Genomic DNA, 14,137 nt, shown 5'->3' with positions numbered 1-14,137 from the left:
GTGGTCAACTGTACTAATTAAGTTGTGATGGCCAAAACTCAATGATTGCAGTTCCCAATATCTGATGTCTTGTTCCTAATGGGCATACTCACCGATCTTGATCAACTTACATTGATGTATTATGACTTTGCAATGAGAGTGAGTTCTGGCGGACCCCTAAAAGAATCATTGGCTTTAATTATTACATAATCAAAGTATGTAACTTGCTTCAGGCTGCAGCAGTGGAAGTCATCATTTCTTCCCCATCCCATTAACAGGTAGCATTTCACTTTGTGCAAGAAGTGAATTCATATTGACTAAAAAGAGAAATTGCTGTATAACTTTATTTTACTGTTTTTAAGAATTTATTGCTACTTATTCCAGTTACACTGTTGTAATCTTCTTGTGCATTACAAATAGCATTCCTGGAAACTTTATTGAATCTAATGTTTTACTGCAGCTAAAGACAAAATTAAACAATTTCATATCTTTAAACTAAAATGCAAACACAGTTTATAGCATTCTCTACTCTGGAGTTTGAAATTAGTTCTCTAGATGAAAACTGTGGTAAGTGTTCATGGGAGAAATTTAAATTGCCTCACATCGGAATGAGACATCCATTTTTATTATTGAGAAATCAAGGTGAAGGGCCAAGGCCCAGACCAAGGTTCTAAGGTTGGAAAAAGTAAAAAAGAAGACAAGGTAAATTGGGCAGTAAGTGGATAGATGACACCAAGCTTTTTAATGGCCTGAACATTGCAGGAGGAAGGAAAGAATGCCGGAGGTAAGGAGTTCTACAGTTTTGAAGTATTGGCAAAGAATAAGGTTGAACAGGAGAGATGAGCTTTGATTTCAACGTTGTGAGGGTATAGGAAGGAGTTTGTAAGATGGTATATTTGGAGCTTTGGAACAAGACAAGGATGTTTAGAGGGGCACCAATCATAGTTGTAGTGATAAAATAGAAAAAGGACAAGAAAGGTTGCAGTGTTCCTATGGGAGGGAGGTTGAGGATTGGGAAAGATGGAAGTTGAAGGATAAAGATAAGGGAACAATTGCCTAGCAAATGACTGTCTCTTTCTTGTATCTATGTCCAGGGTGTAAGAGATTTGTTGAATTGTCTCCCTTGATATATGAGCAGCATCAAGTCTTGGATGAACTTGGCTTCAAAGCGTTAAGGGTTGTTGAGAGAAAGTGTTTGTTGTGAAAAAAATAAACTGAGCTTGTCAGAAGCAGCTTTAGTGATAGAGGAATTGTGGGAGTTCCACTTGAGGTAAGTGGAGATAGGCCAAGAACGTCCGTAGTTGAAGAAGGACTAAAGGGAGAACATGTGGCTATCAAATTGAGAGGTGGCTTTGAGGCTTGTGAGATACATGAAGAAATTGTAACTTCGAAGAGTTTTTTTTTAAAAGAGATTTTCATTGATCAATTGAAAGGCATGAGAGATCAAAAGTACTAATTCTGTCGTAGTGCTAAGAAGATTGCAGGTTGTGTGAAGGTAGTTGATGGATGTAGAACGGAATCATCAACAATAGAGTTGGATGATGAACGGAGGAGGTCATGGTGCAATTTTGGTTACCACACTTCAAAAGGAACACACAAGATTTGAAAAGGGTGCAGAAACGAGCAACAAGAATAATCCCAAGTGTAAGGATTGATGGATTACAAGGAAAGATTACAAGCACTTAAGCTCTTCAACCTAGAAAGAAGGTTGAAGGGTGACCTCATTAAATAATATAAAGTGAATAGCATAGATGAGCTGAATTCAGAATATTACTTTACGATCAGTCAGACCAGTAGAAGAGGTCATATCTTGGAACAATTTTTTACTCAAAACGTAATAAAAATCTGGAATGATCTACCATGTAAGATGGTGAAATTGAAGACAATAAGGTAGTTCAAAATGTAGCTGGATGAGTTGAAATACTAGAGGGACAAGTTTGAGGGACACTTGCCTTTTATGTGAAGAAGGGACAGCGTGGAGAGAGGGCAGAGCTTCTCAAAGGCCCTTGAGATGTCCAAGGTGGTAGCAGGTGATCTATTAAATGGTCAACGAGCAGATTTTGAGGTTCTTGACATAGGCAATGAGTACACTCGTGGAACAGACATGCCAAAAATCATGGAGTAGCACAGAATTTTCATGGTGTTTATTTCAAAGTTAGCAGCATTTTCCATAATGTAGTTTGAAGCACAAAAAGAATCACCTGTTTAGGGATAAGACAGCTGCAAATTTTCAAGGAGAAGGAAAGATGGATTTAGAGTAAGAGGTTGAGGATAAATTCATAGGCACTTACCTTGGTGAGGGGGCAGAATTATCATCAGAGTTCAAATTGTCTTAGCGTCCAGAAACTGGAGGATCAGACAGACTTGGTAAGGATAGAACTTAATGTCCTTAATAATAAACAGTTATTTGCATTTGTGTAGCAACTTCCCAGGTTGCTTCACATAGGAGAGTAATAGTAGAATTAGGAGAGAATGCACAGTTGGAGATATTTAGGGGTCTTTTAAAGATGGTGAGAAAAGTAGTACAGTGAAGAGGTTTAGAGAAGGAGTTTGAAGGTGGAATTAAGGCAGCTAAAAGTTCTGCCACTGATTGCAGAATACTGGGAGGCCACAGTCAGAAGACTAGGGCACTGGCTGGGACAATGGGCTGAAGGAGGTTGCAGTGTTAGGCATGGAGGAATTTGAAAGCTGCTGCTTTAGGGCACAGGGAGCCAATGGAGATCAGTGAAGACGGGAGTGATGAGCAAGTGTGATTTAATGTGGGCAGGATGGAGGTGGCCGAGTTTTGAACAAATTGGAGTTTTTTGTAGGAGGAAGATAAGTAGGCCAGTGAGAAGAGCATTGGAGAAGTCATATCTTGAGCTAACAAAATTGTGGATAAGGGTTTCAACGACAGTGCGAATAGAGGTGGAGGTTGGCAATGTTGCAGAGATGAATGTAAGTGAACTTTGAATGCCATATCCTATCCATCACTAAAACCAGTTAAGGGTTAAATAGGACACCAAGGTGAGCAATGTCTGCCTAAGTGAGCAGCTGGGAAGGGAGGAAAAGGATGCCAAGCTTTTGGCTGGAAATGAAGAAATTATTTGGTTTTCCCGCTAGTCAGTTGAAGCAAGTTCTGGCTAATCTGACTTGATGTCAGGCAATCTGACAAAACAGTTGGTTGTGGAATCTAACAAGGTGTTGGAGAGAGAAAGCTGGTTGATGTCATGGAAGCTGACCTCGTGCCTACAGATGTCTCGAGGGACAGCATGCAAATGAAGAAAAGGAGGGAGCCATAGATGGAACAGTGTAATAAGTCGGCGATGATCATGTTGGAGGCAGGAGGAGAATTCATTGCAGGAGATGTGAAATTCGAACCGATGAGGGCAGTACCCCTAAGATGGATCATACAGGAAGATGGAGTTGTTGAATATCTTTGATGGTTTGAGAAAGATGAGGAAGAGTAACATGCAGTGGTTGCAAGAAGGCCATTGGTGACTTTGAATAGGACAGTCTTGGTGGCATGGGCAGGGCAGAAGGGATTTGAAACGGCAGTTTTTTGAGATGTGAGCATGGAGCTGAGTGGTGTCAAGGACCTTGGAGAGGAGAGGGAAATTCGATATGCGATGGTATTTGGAGTTTTGGCCAGAGTAGGTGGGACTGGCTATTGACGTACTCGTTACTGTCACATATAGACTTTGATAAGTTGGAAGCCGTCATTGTACATACACTAATTTTCAGTTGGGCCCGTGTCCATGGCATGGAGTCATCCAGAATGAGGTTGTCGATGGGGGCGTGTGAAAATATTTTGAAGGGAGACTCTGAGCAGGCCAAAGGTTGGGAGCTCACTAGAGAAGTCTTGTGGAGGGTGGGCATGGGAAGGAAGTTAGAGAGATAAATCTCTGATGAGCGAACTGCAGGATGTTCACTGGGAGGGGAATGATTTGGGAGAGGCAGTACCAGGTGCCGTGGTGGACTTCATAGAGGATGCTTCATTTGGAGCTAAAGGAAGTCATGAGCATGTTCAGGAGGATTTCGAGCCTCAGAATGGTGGTAGGAGAGAAAGTTGGCGGAGTAGTGTCAAGTGGCATTGGGGTCGGAGAACACAAACGAGAGGTGGAGTGGGTCGTGTGAGTGGCAGAGGCTGATGGAGATCAGAACTGAGAGCAGTGAAGTCTAGATAGAGCAGCTCCAATGTGGTGAGGCGCAGTCAGGAGGGATACGTGAATGGACACTCGGGTCGTAGTTTTAGGTTGAATGAAAAAGATGCAGAAAAAACAAAACATGTCTAAATTAGTCATAAAAACATAGAAAATAGGAGCAGGAGTAGGCCATTCGGCCCTTTGAACCTGCTCCGCCATTCAATATGATCATGGCTGATCCTCTATCTCAATACCATATTCCCGCTCTCACAGAAACATAGAAAATAGTCCTTTATGAAATGGTGGTCACAGGTCTGGGTACAGTCTGAATGGAATGTTTGGTAAACCAAGGTCTTTGTGGCAGTTGGAGGCCAAGCCCTGATTTCTTGTCTGATGCATAAAAGGCATCTGAGGCTGCCCAGAGGTTGGTGAAGCAGAGGCCTTTTGGTGGTATGTAATATAGGGTTAATCCAGGGCAGTCAGTGGGTAGTGATTTATGGGATGTCTGGTACATGACAAAATGCAGTTCTTATACCAATTTTTGTATTTCTTTTCCGTGGTACTTTTGGGGTTAAAACAGGATTCACTTAAATGTAAATAACCCAGTCCAGTCGATATGACCCTTGCAGGTATCAATAATATGTAATTGCCTTAAAATTACATCCTTGTTTACCTGCTTGTTTTGTTCATAAATTTCAAAGGGGCTGTGACAATTGGATTGATCAAGCAGCGATAGGCAATAGGTATTGGATTTTTGAGTAGGTACATTTGCATACATTTCTTGTTAGCTGTTCACAACTCAGGAAGCTGCCAAAGTTCAAGTCTTATCATGGAGACAGCTTCTGGGAAGCTTAACTATTATCTGAGATCCTGTGATGTCTGACAGCCTGGTTCAGTCAGGAGAGAAACCTATTTGATTTCCCTTCTTCGTTAGTTGAATGCAAAAGAAGCCATCAAGGAGGGGGAGAAGCAGGAGACTGGCCACCGATTCCATCCCCCTCTCTGGCCACTGACTCCTGCTGAACTAGACTGTTTGCAAACTCAGTGTTCTATTTGACGCAGAGCTGAGCTTGCAATCCCATATTCTCCATCACAAAGACCATCTACTTCCACCTCCATAACATCACCCTTTTCTTCTCCTGCCTCAGCCCTTCTGCTGCTGAAACCTTCATCCATGCTATTGTCACCTCCGGACTAGAACATCCCAATGTTCTCCTGGCTGGCTTCCCATCTTCCACCCTCCATAAATTTCAGCCCATCCAAAACTCTGCTGCCTGTATTCTATCTCGCACCAAGACACACTTACCCATCACTCCTTTATCGCTTATCTACATTAGCTCCTGGTCCTCCAGTGCTTCAAATTTAAAATTCTTATCCTTGTGCTTCAGTCATAGGAACAGGAGTAGGCCATTCAGCCCCTCGTGCATGCTCCGCCATTTGATAAGATCATGGCAGATCTGTGATCTAACTCCATATACCTGCCTTTGGCCCATATCCCTTAATACCTTTGGTTGCCAAAAAGCTATCTATCCGAGATTTAAATTTAGCAATTGAGCTAGTATCAATTGCCGTTTGCGGAAGAGAGTTCCAAACTTCTACCACCCTTTGTGTGTAGAAATGTTTTCTAATCTCGCTCCTGAAAGGTCTGGCTCTAATTTTTAGACTGTGCCCCCTACTCCTAAAATCCCCAACCAACGGAAATAGTTTCTCTCTATCCACCCTGTCTGTTCCCCTTAGTATCTTTATAAACTTCGATCAGATCACCCCTTAACCTTCGAAACTCGGGAATACAACCCCAATTTGTGTAATCTCTCCTCGTAACTTAACCCTTGAAGTCCCTTCATAGTTTTGCCCCTCCCTATCTCTGTAATCTTCTCCAGCAAAACAACCCTCCAAGAACTCTTTGTTCCTCCAACTCTCTCCAAAAGAGCAAAAATCAAATTGATCTTATCAAAATGCATGAGTAGCAATTCCACAATGTAAACTTTCGATTCCATTTGATGGGTAACTTGAGGAACAAATAAACAACAATTACAACTTGCATTTATATTGTGCCTTTTTAATGTAGAAAAAAGTCCCAAGGTGCTTCACAGAAGAGTGATCAGACAAAAATGGATGCCAAACCAAAGAAATAGATATTAGGAGGGGTGACTAAAAGCTTGGTCAAAGAGGTGGGTTTTAAGGAGGATCTAAAAGGAGGAGAGGGAGTTAGAGAGGCAGAGAAGGGAATTCCAGAGCGTAGGGCCTAGATGGCTGAAGGCACAACTGCCAATTGTGGGGCAAAGGGAGTGGGGTGCACAAGAGGTCAGAATTGAAGGAACACAGAGTTCTCGGAAGGTTGTAGGACTGGAAGAGGTTACAGAGGTAGTGAGGACAATGGCTTTTGTCTTCATGATGTTTAACTGGAGGAATTTGCGGCTCATCTAGGACTGGATGTTAGACAAGCACTCTGACAACACAGAGGCAGTGGAGAGGTCGAGAGGGGTTGTGGAGAGGTAGAGCTGGGTGTTGTCAGCGTGCACGTGGAATCTGACTCTGTTGTCTTCACCAAACGGCAGCATGTAGGTGAGTAAGAGGAGGAAGCCAAGAATATATGCTTGGAGGACTCGAGAGGTAACTGTGCAGGGGCAGGAAGGGAAGCCATTGCTGGAGGTGCACAATTGGATAGGTGGAAACAAGCAAGACAATCCCACTAAGTTGCACAGTGGAGGCGAGGCGTTGGAGTGGAATGGTGCCGTTGATTGTGCCAAAGGCTGCAGAGGGGTGGAGAAGTATGAGGAAGGATATTGCACCACAGTCAAAGACAGTGTCGTTTGCAACTTTGATTAAGGCTGTTTCACTACTGTAGCAGGGGTGGAAACCTGACTGGAGAGTTTCAAACGTGGAGTTGTGAGAAAGTTGGGCATGGATTTGGGAGGCAACAACATCTTCAGGACTTTGGCGAGGAAGGAGGTTGGAGATTGCTGGTAGGTTGCAAGAACCAAGAGGTCGAAGGTGGGTTTTTTTTGAAGAGGGAGACGACGAATGTTTTAAAAGGTAAGGGGACAGTACCTGAGGGGAGATACAATTTACAATGTCATGTAACATGGAAGTCAGGAAAGGAAGTTGGGTCATTAGCAGTTATGGGGGAATGGGGTCAAGGGAGCAGGAGGTGGGTTTCATGAACAAGATATTGACATTTATTCTCTGTGTATTTCTTGATCCTATCTTTGTCCATCAGATGGGCCTTCCTTGGCAACTAGATTTAACCATTGAATGCAATTGGTGAGTTTGGCTTGAAAGAATTAATCCCGAACTGATCCTTGTACTGCTGTTAGAATGCTGACTAGCAAAACTCAAAACACTAACATTTTGTTAGTTTTTGTTACATTTAAGACCTGATATCTACAAAATGTTTAATATAGTAGTGCAAATATCATTTTATAAGTTGATTTTTCCATAAAGTGTCCAACTTTTATAATGCAGGTTCTTTGCATACATGGATACAGACCTTGTGTGAAAATGCAATTCCAGCAATTATACCTACTTTTTTCCTTTAATTTGTTTTATAGTCCAGTTTAGTTGAGTTTGAGTTGCATGAAATTTAGCAATGTCTGAAGACTCTTATAGTTCATTTACAAGTGCTGCTTTATATGATGTCATCAAATCTTTTACTATTTTGACTGGTTAAGTGGTTTTGATCTGACTCTTAAATAGTTCTCTTCTGACCTGTATTTAGAGTTAGAAGCATAGATCAAAATATCTGTAGAAGGACAGTACCCACTCATCTATAGAGAATTCTTAAGCTCCATGTGAATTTGATTATGTAAATTTTCATTGACCTTTAACCAGCAGCATAACTAATGTGACCACTTATTTCGCATTTTTGTTACTTTTACAGTGAAACGAAAGGAGACGTTTTTGAAATGTACAGGATTTGAGACATCTAAAAATGTGGGATCCATACTTTTCTGATACTTTTCGATACATTTCAAAATAACTGAAGTAATTTTGACTTTAAATTGGAAACTGGTAAATTTGAAACTGCAGTTTTTAAAGTGGGCAAAAAATAAAATAAACTCACAGTGTCTGTTTATCTCCTGTTGTATATTGTGGTGAAAGGACAGTGGTCAAATTGCTTGGAGTGGTGAACCAACACTCGTCGCCACTCCATAGATTTATACTAACCCACTAACTTACCGCGGTCTTTTCATCGTCCACTTCCTCAAATAGGAAGTGGAGAAGAGCCCAGCGTCAGTTCAAGCGAAGCTAGGACCCTGGGAGAAGTGAGTGGTCGAGGGGAGAGATCGCTTCTATCAGATCGCAGCATTTTTGACAAGCTGCATTCAATGTCTCTGCGGGCTCAGAGTGTTAAACCAGGAAGTGAAAGATACAACATTAAAATCAATGTAAAAACAGTTAGACAGTGAGGGGAAAAAAAGGATAAAAAAGAATTGAATTAAATAAAAGACAAGGGAAAAGTATTTTTAATTTTTAAATTTATCTTTAATGGCCCAAAACTATTAAAATAAGGAGCAATGAGACTCCACATTTTTAAAGTCAGTTTTTTAGTTTGGCAGTCATTAAGACTTACTACACTGTTAAAACTTAGTTTTGACCTGTATTTTTAAGCGTACCTGTTTTGTGGCGTAATTAGTTACTTTCCAGCTGGGCAGATAAGCAAGTTTGCATTTTTTCATTGATTTCTCTGATTCCAGCCGGCGATATGCCTTTAATTCGACGCTGGCAATATGACAGCTAACTAGTAGGAGCAAGTTCTGGATTTCCTCGTTTCACTGCGCATTTGCTCCTACATTTCGCCACTAACAACGGCGAGTACTGTTGAGCTGTCCATTACTTCACAAGTGATTTCTGACCCAATGTGCCCAACATACTGTGCCACCTATACTTTTTTAAAGGTGCTTTTACACTATATTAGTGCATCCAACAGAAGAAGGCAGGATATTCTGCAGTCCATAGTGCAAACAAACTTGATTGCCTTATCGAGTCGGTATCATAGACTTGCTGAAATTTTGGGGTCAGGATAAAGGGTGGGTTGTTCCATTGTAATCATGGGAAGCTAGCATACAGACATTCGTCAACTGCACCATGAGCTAAAGAAGTACAAATATACAAGCGCTTAAAGATAAAAGTCTCTTATGTGTGCCACAAGATGAAAAGGTTAAGTTTTAAAACTAATTTTAAAGGAAACCTGGGCTTCAATAACCCTTATTTAAAATGCAGAAATTTTCCTGGAACAGGTGTTTAAAGGTTAATATTTCCAATTATTGCTTACAAGCAGTAATTGTTTAACAATATTGTTACATTGCTGACACAATAGCGCAGCATGTTCTGTGATCCAGAGTAAAAGAAAGATCAAACTTGCATTTATAAAGCGCTTTTCACCTCCTGATGTCCCGAAGTGCTTTACAGTCATTGAAGTACTTTTGAAATGTTGACACTGTTGTAATGTAAGGAAATACAGCAGCCAATTTGCACACAGCAAGAACCACAAACAGCAATGAGATAAATGACCAGATAATCTGGTTTTTTTTTTAAGTGATGGTTGAGGGATAAGTGTTGGCCAAAACACCAGAAGAACTGCCCTGGTCTGGTTTGAATAGTGCCATCCACCCGAAAGGGCAGACGGGGCTGTGGTTAACATCTCATCCAAAAGACAGCACCTCCAACGCTCCCATAATACTGCACTCGATTTTCAGCCTAGATTATGTGCTCAAGTTTCTGGAGTGGGTTTGAATCCCCGATTATCTGACTCCGATGCAAGAGTGCTACCACTAAGGCAGGGCTGAGCTCTGCGAGGTGCTGGTTGATGCTGGAGATTCATTAGTGTGTTGCCACTCCCGGCTGTGCTTTTGGGAAGCGATTGAGCAGAAGTCAGGTGCAGATCGTGCATCTTCTAGCAAAGAGCTCAAAAATAATATTCCAGGCCCCTGGAATGCAGGTTGCCTGCCCATCACGTTGGTGGGAGTTTGGTGAACGGTGGGAGAGAATATAAATTTATTCTACCAACTATTATTGAGGGTTCTGAAAAAGAAAAGTAATGTATTAATGTTTTGTAGTATTGAAGTATCGTGTACGTGCTTGCAGCAGACAGTCAAGGTTGTAGTTCTGTTACAGCTAACCTGAGGTTGGTATTTGAGTGTATTGCTCAGTTGGCAGACCCGAGTTATACTGGCAACTGCACTTCACACTGAAATTAGCAACATCAAAGCTCTGAGCATGTGTGCTTGGATGAATGAACAGAGCTGCACTTCATGGGTGCCTAATTTTTAATGTTACAAGAGTTGAGTTGAAGCATCTGCTTTCTTATTTTAATAGATTGAAACCAAAAAGTCCCTGGGCAGTCCAGTGGACAGCCTGGGAACTTATAAAATGCAGCTTGCAGCAGGCCGGATTTATACTTCATGTTGTGTGAACTCAGCGTGAGATTATATACTAGAAATGCTTTCACATCTCACTTTACTGTGCTTAAATGTCAGATACTGACCTTTTTATAATGCTTCATTGGTGTAGATGCAAAGTGAGTTCTGCTCTGTATTGACGCAAAAGTGGCAGAATAACTTTGTTTCTTGCCATGCTGTCCACCATAGACTACCTCTAAGTTCAGTTCATCGATTTGTTTTTGACTTCAGTTAAAGTGTGCAGGCTGAGTGGGTTTAAGTTGTTCAGGCCTAATTTTAAAAATTTTTTGGGTTTCAAAATATTTGCAATCCTTCAAAGCTGTGCATAAAAGTATTCAAAAGGAAGGTATACACTCTAAGGCAGGCAGTCTTTGTGTTTTATCTTCAAGATAGTTTTATTTATGGGGTACTTTCAGTTGTCCACGTTGGTGGAAAAATGCTGAAATATTTCACCACGAGAGCACCTCTAAAACTTCAGAATGGCATGTAATTTCAGTGCCCAGGTAAACTAAAGAGAACATCATCAAACTTGGTTTGGTTTAATAAAAAGGCAGCCGTGGCAGGAATAATTTTTGATGGGGCAGCAGTCGAAAAGAAATGGTGTTAAAAGGGAGGCAGGAGAGAGAAGCTAAGCTATAAAGTAGCACCTGTTAATAAAGACTGCTAATAAAGGGTCCACCAAAGTAAGCCAGTATTAAGACGAATACCTAAAGGAAAACAAAATTAAAATGGTACACCAGTTAAATCTAAAAGGGAACACCAGAGATAATGAAGTAAAACTAAGGGGACTAATAGACAAATAATTGTGAAAGTTTTCAGAATAAAAAGGAATGGCACAGGATAGAGTGGCTGTACTGAAATTAAACAATAACAGAGAAACTTCAGAGGAATATTGAGGCAGCAATTGAAAATCATTTAGACTGTATAGATGGTAGAGGGCAGGGAGGTAATCAGGTCCCAGATGGGATGGATGTATGGTATAATGTAGTCAATAGGTGAGTATGAGCACAATGCCCCAGAGAGACATGCATGTGACACACGATACACGAACTGAGGCAATTCTACATTGAGATGATTATACATGAACACTAGAGGCATCAGAAATAAGATGCTAGGACTGGAAGTTATTGTGGCAATAGGGAATACGATGTGGAGGGAATATCAGAAACATGGCTAAGCCCAGAGGATGGAAGTTAATTTAACATTGAGGTATAGTGTACAGAAGGACAGAATAGACAAAAATAGGAGGTGGTGTAGCCATGTACATCAGGGACAACTGGGAGGTAAATGAAGTTGATCCTGTGGGAGGGGTAAGCTACGGAAAAAATGGCTATGGAGAGAAATCTCTAATGTGAATAAATTCAAGCTAACGCTAGCAGTATGCTGCAGACCACCAGAGCAACACAAGAAGGAAGACAATTTGCTCTACGACGAGATGTGGGTATGCGACAGCAGGAAAGTTACTTCAATGGGAGACTTCAACCAACCAACCAAATATAAACTGGGAAACCCCCTGGTGATTTAGTCAGATTTGTAGTGTATGACTGCTTCATGACCCAGTACATCCAGGAAGCTTCGAGTGGCAGAGCTTTTCTTAACCTGGTATTTGTAAATGACCCAGGCGATATATAGGAAATGGAAGTTGTAGCACCCTGGGGAACAGTGACCACAAAATGATCAAGTTTAATGTGATTTGGAATTCAGTTATTCCAAAGACCAGGAGCTAGATTTATAACTTTAAATTCAAAGAAATGAGGGATTAAAAGAAGTGGAGGATGTTTCTTAACATTTCAGTAGAAGACATTTTTAAAAGAATAATGCTGGACATCCAGGAGACATACATACCCAAGATCAGCAAGCTCAGGCTAAAGACGTGTGACCCTAAATGGATTGCAAACAAATTAAAAGTGAAATGAAGAACTTGCATTTATATCGTGCCTTTCCTGACCTCAGGACGTCCCAAAGTGCTTTACATCCAATGAAGTACTTTTGAAGTTATAATGCAGGGAAATGTGGCAGCCAATTTGTGCATAACATGATCCTACAAGCAGCAATGAGATAATAAGCACATAGTCTGTTTTAGTGATATTGATTAAGAGATAAATATTTGCCAGGACACCGGGAAGAACTCCCCTGCTTTTCTTCGAAATAGTGTCATGGGATCTTTTACGTCTACCAGAGAAGGAAAACTCCTCGTCTGAAAGACGGCACCTCCGATAGCGCAGCAATCCCTCAGTACTGCACTGAAGCATCATCCTAGATTATACATAAACTCTACAGTGGTCTGGTCAGACCATAAATTGTGCTGAGAAGAGCCATGAGGCTGATCCTTAGGGTCAGTGGTCTGAGTTCTGGAGAAAGACTGGAGAGACTTTGGTTTTTCAGCTTGGAAGCGAGGTGTTTGAGAGGTGATCCTATAGAGGTACATGAAATAAATGTTATGGCAAAACTTAATTAGGTGGGATAACTTAATGGGACACAGTTTCAAACAAGCAAAGGCTAATTTTAGGACCGATATCTGGGTGGGGAGACTGACTTCTGGGCAGAGTGGAATTTTTAAAAATGATGCAACAATGAGGGTGGGAGGGAAAATGTAAGTTGTTCAGGATGGATAAATTAAGATGGCGTTCCTCATTCATAAGTATCTTGTGGTAGCTGAAGGAAAGGCAGGGAGATATGTGGTTGAAGTAAAGAAAAGCTTGATTATTATCATAGCAGCTGTACCTGGCACTGTACAAAGCTTTGTTCTTTCCTTGCTCCCAGTAAGTGTAAACACTGAGGAAAAAGTGCAGCTGTGGTGTTTAATATGCACTGCAGGAGATTTCAGCAGCATAGTGAAATATTGTGCATTAATGTTGAAAAGATAAACACATTCAGAGAGCACAGGAAGGGTCTTGTGTTTTTCTGGGAGTAGAAAGCTTCTTAATGAATATGAATGCTCCTGGTTTCATGGAGCCATATGGCAGTTTTTCTAATTTTAGTTTGATGCAGATGTATAACTGGCTTGTTTTTGTTTTTTTTCCCCCCTCTTCATGCTGTATATATTGGCTGCCAGGGCTGCTGACCTGAACATTTTTCTTTAAACAGCGTGATACATGCAACATTGATTTTGTTGCCTTATTGGTGAAAGTTGGACATAGAACAGGTTTATTTTAAGGCAGTTCTAATGTTATTGCAGTGTCATTGTGAAAAATGTTGCACAGCTGGTTAAGGAGGTATGATTATATCACAAGTAAGCTCATTTGTGAAGTTTTCTGTATTATGTCATTAAGCACAAGCCATTTTGGAGATGCGCCTGACTGATGGAGGTGAACTCCACCAGATGTGCACTCAGTTGACGGAGGTGAACTCCACCAGATATGCATTCAGCTGGCATCAGCCCAGAGATCTGCATGGAGGGTTGAAAGAAGTTACCACCAAGAAATAAAACTGATTGTGAAAAGTAAGGTTTTTTTTTAAAAAGTGTCTGTGGCTGATAGTAATTGGTCTGAAGAGGATGCTGTACATTGACTGCCTAAAGGAAATAGTGGTGTAGGACTACTTATCAGACATTGCCTGTGTAATTAGCTTGTTTTAGGGACCATTCGGAAACCATCCCGTTGAGATGTTATGCCACTAATGTTACACTATTGC

General features: G+C 41.1%; 1 protein-coding gene across 9 annotated transcripts in view; it reads left to right on the top strand.

The window, feature by feature from the left end:
* The window catches only part of ncoa2 (nuclear receptor coactivator 2), a 280,623-nt gene that overhangs the window by 164,113 nt on the left and 102,373 nt on the right, over positions 1-14,137 (top strand). The gene's annotated exons all lie outside the window — the stretch shown is intronic.

This window comes from Heptranchias perlo, chromosome 3 (assembly GCF_035084215.1).
Source record: "Heptranchias perlo isolate sHepPer1 chromosome 3, sHepPer1.hap1, whole genome shotgun sequence".
Taxonomy (NCBI): domain Eukaryota; kingdom Metazoa; phylum Chordata; class Chondrichthyes; order Hexanchiformes; family Hexanchidae; genus Heptranchias; species Heptranchias perlo.
The sequence above is the reverse complement of the archived record's forward strand: the minus strand, read 5'-3'. Positions and strand labels throughout refer to the sequence as shown.